The sequence below is a fragment of the Megascapheus bottae genome, chromosome 25 (assembly GCF_031878675.1).
Source record: "Megascapheus bottae isolate mThoBot1 chromosome 25, mThoBot2.hap1, whole genome shotgun sequence".
Lineage (NCBI taxonomy): Eukaryota > Metazoa > Chordata > Mammalia > Rodentia > Geomyidae > Megascapheus > Megascapheus bottae.
The window spans coordinates 13,908,210-13,914,834 of record NC_143533.1 but is presented as its reverse complement, the minus strand read 5'-3'; the positions used below and the strand labels follow the sequence as shown (position 1 = coordinate 13,914,834).

General features: G+C 43.0%; 1 protein-coding gene across 1 annotated transcript in view; it reads left to right on the top strand.

Moving 5' to 3' along the window:
* Positions 1-6,625, top strand: part of Myzap (myocardial zonula adherens protein) — a 72,314-nt gene that overhangs the window by 10,246 nt on the left and 55,443 nt on the right. The window lies entirely within an intron of this gene.

Genomic DNA, 6,625 nt, shown 5'->3' with positions numbered 1-6,625 from the left:
TAAAGATATGGTCCCAACTGACTGCTCGGCAGGTGACATTGAAATGCAGGCTTAGAGAATGAATAGGAGGTCCTGATTATCTCCTGACTTATCCAGTTACAAGTAATGATAGAACATCCACTGAGCTCAGGCATGTTTGTTCTAGGCATCAGGATTATAGTAGTGAATAGAGGGTTTAAAAAAAATGACCTGTCAGCTACAGAACTTACCTTCTATTTCAGTGAGAATGAGAATGAAGTAATTCTATATAATTTGTAGAGTTTAGGAGGTAAACATGAATGGAGTCCAAGTAAGAGTAGGAAATGGGAATGACAAGAATTAGGAAGTACTTTTTATTTGCATCTGTTTTTATATAAATATAAAATAAAACAAAATACAAGTCCCGGCTTTAGATAATGTGGTATGGTAAACTATAAAAATGGTGGCATCCAGGTAACACTCAGAAACCAATGCATGTCATATCTAAGGCCTGAGGGCAGGAGGCTGGTTGGAAAGGGGTCTATGTGGTCAAGATGGAAAAACTTGAAATCACAAAGAATAATCGCAATACAGGTTGAACAGTCATCAAATGAAAGTCTTTAGACTTTCGAACTTTTCGAGTACAGGTATGGTACTTAAAGCACTTTGGATTTTGGAGCATTTCTGGTTTGGGAACAAGGGATATTCAACAGGTAAAAACTACATGTACATATTCGAATCCAAAATCAGAAACACTTCTGGTCCTAAGCATTTTGGATAGAGGGTCATAAAGTGTGAAAATTATGATACAGTGAGTAATAATAACTCAAAAGTCAATGACAAGTGATGATTGGGGGAGTGGGCAGAGAAAAGGAAGGGTTTTCTTTTTTTATAGAAAGCCAGCTAATTAATTTAGAAAATCTTTATTTTGCTATTCCCCTATGTAAGATTCTCAATGTGTCTAAAAACTAGTTGGTGGAAAGTAATTGTGGAAAAGGATATTTGCATGGTCTCAGTATCACCTCAAGAGGTGATTTACTGATTCTGTGCCTTCCAGAGGAACAACTGAGCAGCCAGCAGCGCAATCAAGTGATCCAACAGGGGTCAACCCACTGTACTATGACTTCTGAGATGACACAGTTAAAAAGACTACACTACTTGCTGAGTAACATTCAGCACAACTTTCCTAATTGAGTTAAGAATAAGCAAACATAGGACATTCTTCTAAATACCTGGGTATACTATAGATGAGAGAGAGTGAAACAACTTCACACAAAATGGAATATTGAACTTGAATTAACTCTTGAGTCAAAAGACCTTAGAAAAGACATGGTAGGATTACACAATTTTAAATATGAACCATTTGTTGATATTTTGAGTACCTGTTGATGTTCACATTTGCAGTACTGATACTCTGGTTATACAGTTGAATAATTTGTTCAGCTTGGAATTCTCAACAGAGTCAATGTTTGGGAGTGAAGCTTACAATCACAGAATGTGAGAATGACCAGCTATGGCTGCTGGCCTTCAGTGATGACCAAGATTGAGTAGGGCCTCTGTTGCTGAGCGAGCCCCTCTGCTCTCTTTGCTTCCCTAACATTTTTCTCCATTTAGCAATAACACAGGAGCTGGCATATGAACTTCGTGGAAAGGAAGCCCCAGTTAAAGTACATGGCAGGACAAGGGCCTTGGTGGCTTTGCCTGAGTGTATGGTACAGGGGCAGGGAATTTGGACTGTGGGACTTAGGCCCACATCACATGCCTGGGGGAATGATGGTAAAGGGTTTCTGAGTGCTGGAATGGGGTCAGATGCCCCAGAGGGGTGCTCACCAATGCAGTAGAATAAAGTGTGCCCAAGGAAAAATGTCTGGGGTTTAGCTTGGTCAAGTGGAGTTGATAAATAGGCTGTGTGCCATTCTGCTTATTTTGAAGAGGTCCTTTTCAATCTGGTTAACACTAACAGTATCTTCTCCTCCTCCTCTTTCTCCCCCTCCCTCTCCCCCTCCTCCTCTTCCTTCTTGCCTGTTCCTCCTTTTTCTTTCTCCTTATCTTCTTTCTTTTGAACAGCTTATACACTGAACCTCCATGTATAAACTAGGCAACAGTGGCCCTGGTGGAGGTCAGTGGCCTCTAATTCTGATCCAGACATCTACTCCAAGGCTCGGGGCAGAAGCCACATGGATAGCATACGCTCCATGATGCCTCTTGCATGGGGCATCAGGTGTGAAGTCGAAGTCGCACCCTGTCTGTAGCACACTGATGACTCACTGCAGAAGAAGTGGGGTAGAGAGGAGGAGGGTGGGGCTGGCTGTTTCTCCAAGACTGAAGTCCTTGGGTGGTGGCAACTCTTGAGGTATCTCATGGTAACTAGAGGCTGGTCTGTGTGATTTCATCATCAGATGAAATCTGAAATGCCAGATTCCTGACTGAGTCATGGGGAGCCAAAGTCCACACACCAGCTGTGGCTCCTTGGAGGGGGTCAAGTCTTCTGATGTGGTTCCAATAAGTCTGTCCCTCCCTGTCATCCACAAAGTTGTAAGGTACCAGGCACTCTCGATGACCCTTCCTGGTCAGATGACTTTGGGTTCTTTGAAGGAAGATCCATGAGAGAGTACAAAGCCAGGGGATTGGTGCTGTTAGGATTTGAAGTAGGCCTTAATGACACCTATGGAAGTGAAACTTCTCAGGATTTCTGGTACCCATTAGAGCTGAAGCTGGCTGAGGGCAAGCTGGCCATTATTGTTTGTGCCTGTCACAGAAGATGCTTAGTGTACATGAAGCAACCGGAAGGCCACAGAGGGCTGGTAATGCATAGATTCCTCAGCCAGTAGAGCCATTCTGTCCTTTTCCTCAAGTCATTGGGGAGAATCCCTCAGAACACAAGTATGCCACAGAGAGGGGCAGGAATGAGTGTTTGGAGACAATTTCAATAGAGTCACAGGGACACATACTAGAAGACATTCAAATATTTTTTCTTCCACCTTGATCGCCAGTGAGAATGAGTATTTTTTTACTCATTTGTCAGATGTACTTCCCCAGAGAACTTGATAAGTAGGGAATACATTTGTAAACTTGTTAAGCATTAATATTAAAGTTGGTAGTAGGTAATTTTGAAATGAAATACCTCTCATTTTGATGGAACTTAATGTCTACTCACGTGCTTACTAAAATCCAAATGCACTGTACCATGTGCTTGCATGCTTACACATGTGCACATACACACATGCATATGCACATACATGCACACAATATTAAGAGGTAGAACCAACACCAACAATCATAGGTTTATTGGATTAAATCTGATCTTTCCTGTAAAGTTGAAATTTAGGGAGTCTGATTTGAGCTGATTAACACAGGATCTCAAGACCTTTTGCTTGTTTGACTGCAGCCATGCCTCCAGCTCTGCCTTTTGCTGGTATATTGGAGATTAAGAAGCCAGGCTTCTTCTGCTTAGGTTAGCTTTGAACCACAGTTCTCCAGGTCTCAGTCTTCTGAATATCTAGGATTATAGGTGTGGGCTACCTGCATCCGGCTAAGCAGATATGTTGGGAGCCAAGAATATATATTTGGAGTTTAATGGAAGGTAAGAGTCTCATGGACGTTCTTGTTCACAATGGCTTCCAACCCAATCCTCAGCTCTCAGTCTCCTAAGTAGCTAAGATTACAGGCCTGAGCCACTGATACTCAGCTAGACAATATTTTAAGTAGGTATGAAGAGCCAGCCTGTATCCTACAGTGACCTGTTGTTTGTTTCCAGATCTTTGGGAACCCAAGTGGTGAGGAACAGGTGTGAGTGTGGATGTAGAGTGGGGAACTTCACAGCCAGTCAGTATTTGAAAGGAGGAAGTCCTCGCCCTCAGGTTTTACAGTCCCTTTCCTTGTGAAGCCTGGATGAATAAGCCTGTTGGTTCTTGTCCTTGGCATGACTGTTTATACAACAGCCAGGCTGTTGCCAGGTGAGGGGTGGTGCAGCTGTGATTCACAGCTGCAGCTGGAGCTGGCCTGCCCTCAGTGATAGCTCCCATCTAGGACCACAACCTTGGAGGATGGGTGGACTTCAGGTCCTGGCCATCACATCAGTCACTATAGTGCTTGGGCCAGTCAAGGGTCCTCTGGAGGGGTGGAGGGTCAGTTTCTTTTATAAACAAATGGAAATGTTAATCTAGTGTTTTCCAGTTTCTTTAGCTGTGGAACTCTTCTTTCAGACTGGTGTATGTGCCAGTGCAGTGGCTCAGATAAGAGCTATGTTGGCTGTCTTCAGGGGTTCTCCTTCACCCTTAAATCCCACACTCCTGCTGACTCTAAGAAAATACTGAGAATATTGTTTGCAAGTCCTTTTCCAAATTGTAGTCCAGTTCTGAGACTATGATTCTTTCCTCAGATAGTGTCCAAATATCTGGACACAGATGAAGACATAATGGGAACATAGATATGAAAAATCCTTCCTTCCCCTCCCTCCCTCCCTTTCTTCTTTCCTTCATCTCTCCTTTTCTCTCTTCCTCCCTCTTTCCATTCATTTTTACAGTGCTGAGCAAGTGTTCTGCCACTGAGCTATATCCCCAGACAACAGGAATGTAATGAAAGCACAGCGGGAATGCTAGAAACTATCAGTATACTGTGCAGGGTATTTAGCACACATTAGGTACTTGATGTCTGCTCCTTCCTGTATTTCTTAGGCTGTCCCTGGAACTGGTGAGATCACCCCCATTTTATTGATACTCACTGAAGTAAGTAACTTTGCACAGGGCCCCACAGCAAGTAGTGGATTTGTAATTTGTAACTCAGCCGTGTAGCCCTGGGAACACACTGTCTCTTATCAGGCAGTCTAGTTAGGATATTTACAGTTTATCAATCAAGGCTACCTTGATTTATTTTCTAGAAAACTAGTTCCTCTTTCTTTTTCTTTTATTTTCCTTCTTCCTTTCTTTTTAATTTTCCTCCCTGACTTTTTCCCTGTGCCCTGGGGTTATGGTGCTCTAATAGCTTATTGTCTGCATAGAAGCTGTAAATTAATAAAGTGACTTTCCAGCATGATACTGTCATTAAAACTGCCACTCTCCTTGGAACTTCTGCTTGGCTACAGTTTTCTTTCCCTTTAAGCATTCAAGGCCATCAATTTGGTCTGAGCATATGTGGATTTCTTTAGGAAATGGTCTCTCAAGTCTGTAAGATCATCAGAAACAACTAAAACTTTAAAAAGCCTACTGTTTCCATGCCACTAAGGCTCCATGGCTAGCTTTCCCTTCTCTAAGTCTCTTCTAGGATGAGGAAAGCCCCAGGCTCAGCTGTAAGGTTCATTTCTGTCTCATAAGAAGGGAAAAATCATGTGAAGTGTGAGATGATGACCTGAGGTGAATAATTCATGAAGGCAGATAGGCAGGTCAGACAGGCAGGTATACATTCCTGCAATGCAGGCCTCCAACTGCCAGATGAAAAGGAGGCCCAGTGGCCTCCCTCAGTAGCCCTTGGGCAGCTGCTGCCCTCTGGCCAGAGCAAGAAGACATCCAAAACCAGAAGTCCTGGAAGTAGACTGGCTTCTACTTCGTAAGCCATCTGATCCTTGTTGAGTCCTCCTATGTCCTATGAACAGCCAGGATATGCATCTACCTCCCATTGCAGTCTCTGGGACTAGGGGTTGGTTGTGGCAGTCTGCTTATGTCAGCTTTAATTTGTTGAGTTGCATTTTTGCCATGATTTATTCCCCAAGAACTCACTGATGAACAGGTTCTCTTCAATGAGCACAGTGATCCTCAGCGGCTAAGACAGCCCAAGACTTCCGATATTCTGGCATAGTCCCAGCTCCCTCCAGATACGTTGTTTCCCTTCTTTCAAAATGTATTTATTTGGTCGGGTGCAGTGGTGCATGCCTAAGGTCCTAGCCACTCAGGAGGTTGAGGACTAGGAAGATCCAGGTTCAAGGCCAGCCTGGACAAGAAATTAGGGGTATCCTATCTTGACACATAACCTGGGTGTGTGTCGTGGCATTCGATTATAATTCTAGCTATGGGAGGGAGGCTAGCATATGGCAAAAAAATGCAAAACCCTACCCAAAAAACTAATTGAAGAAAAAAAAACCTTTGGGATGAGCCTCTAATAACAGAGTTCCTACCAAGCAATGTTAAAACACTGCCAAAAAGTGTTTATTAAGAATCTATTTAGGCTGAGCATCAGGATATAATTTTTGTGGAGCCTGTTGTACTGTAGTACTCTGTATCCTGGTTTAGGAGGTAGAAAACATGATCACCTTTTACTGGCCTCGCTAATCCAAACTCTCCAGTGGGCCATGAATCCATTACTTCAGTCATTTTGATTGAATTATGTTTCTGGAGCTTCTTTCCAAGTATAAGGAGCACAGGCAGTAAGCGGTAAATTGTATCCACTGGAAGCACCAGAGCCTGGAGAGTCTGTGTTACTGATTTCCCTTGCTGTTGACTCTGACATTTCACTTACACATGGGGGTATGGAATGCCCAGCCTTACAAGGTGATTGTTTTCTCTTCCTCTTTTGGTGATAGCTTTCTTTTCTTCCTAAAGTTTATTAGGGCCTTTGCTTTCAAGGAGATTTTGCCTACCTTATTGTATTGTTTTATGCCCATGAGGCTTGCAATAGGTCTGTCTAGTAGTTTTAAAAATATGTTAAAAAATATCAGGTTGCATTCGGAAGAGGG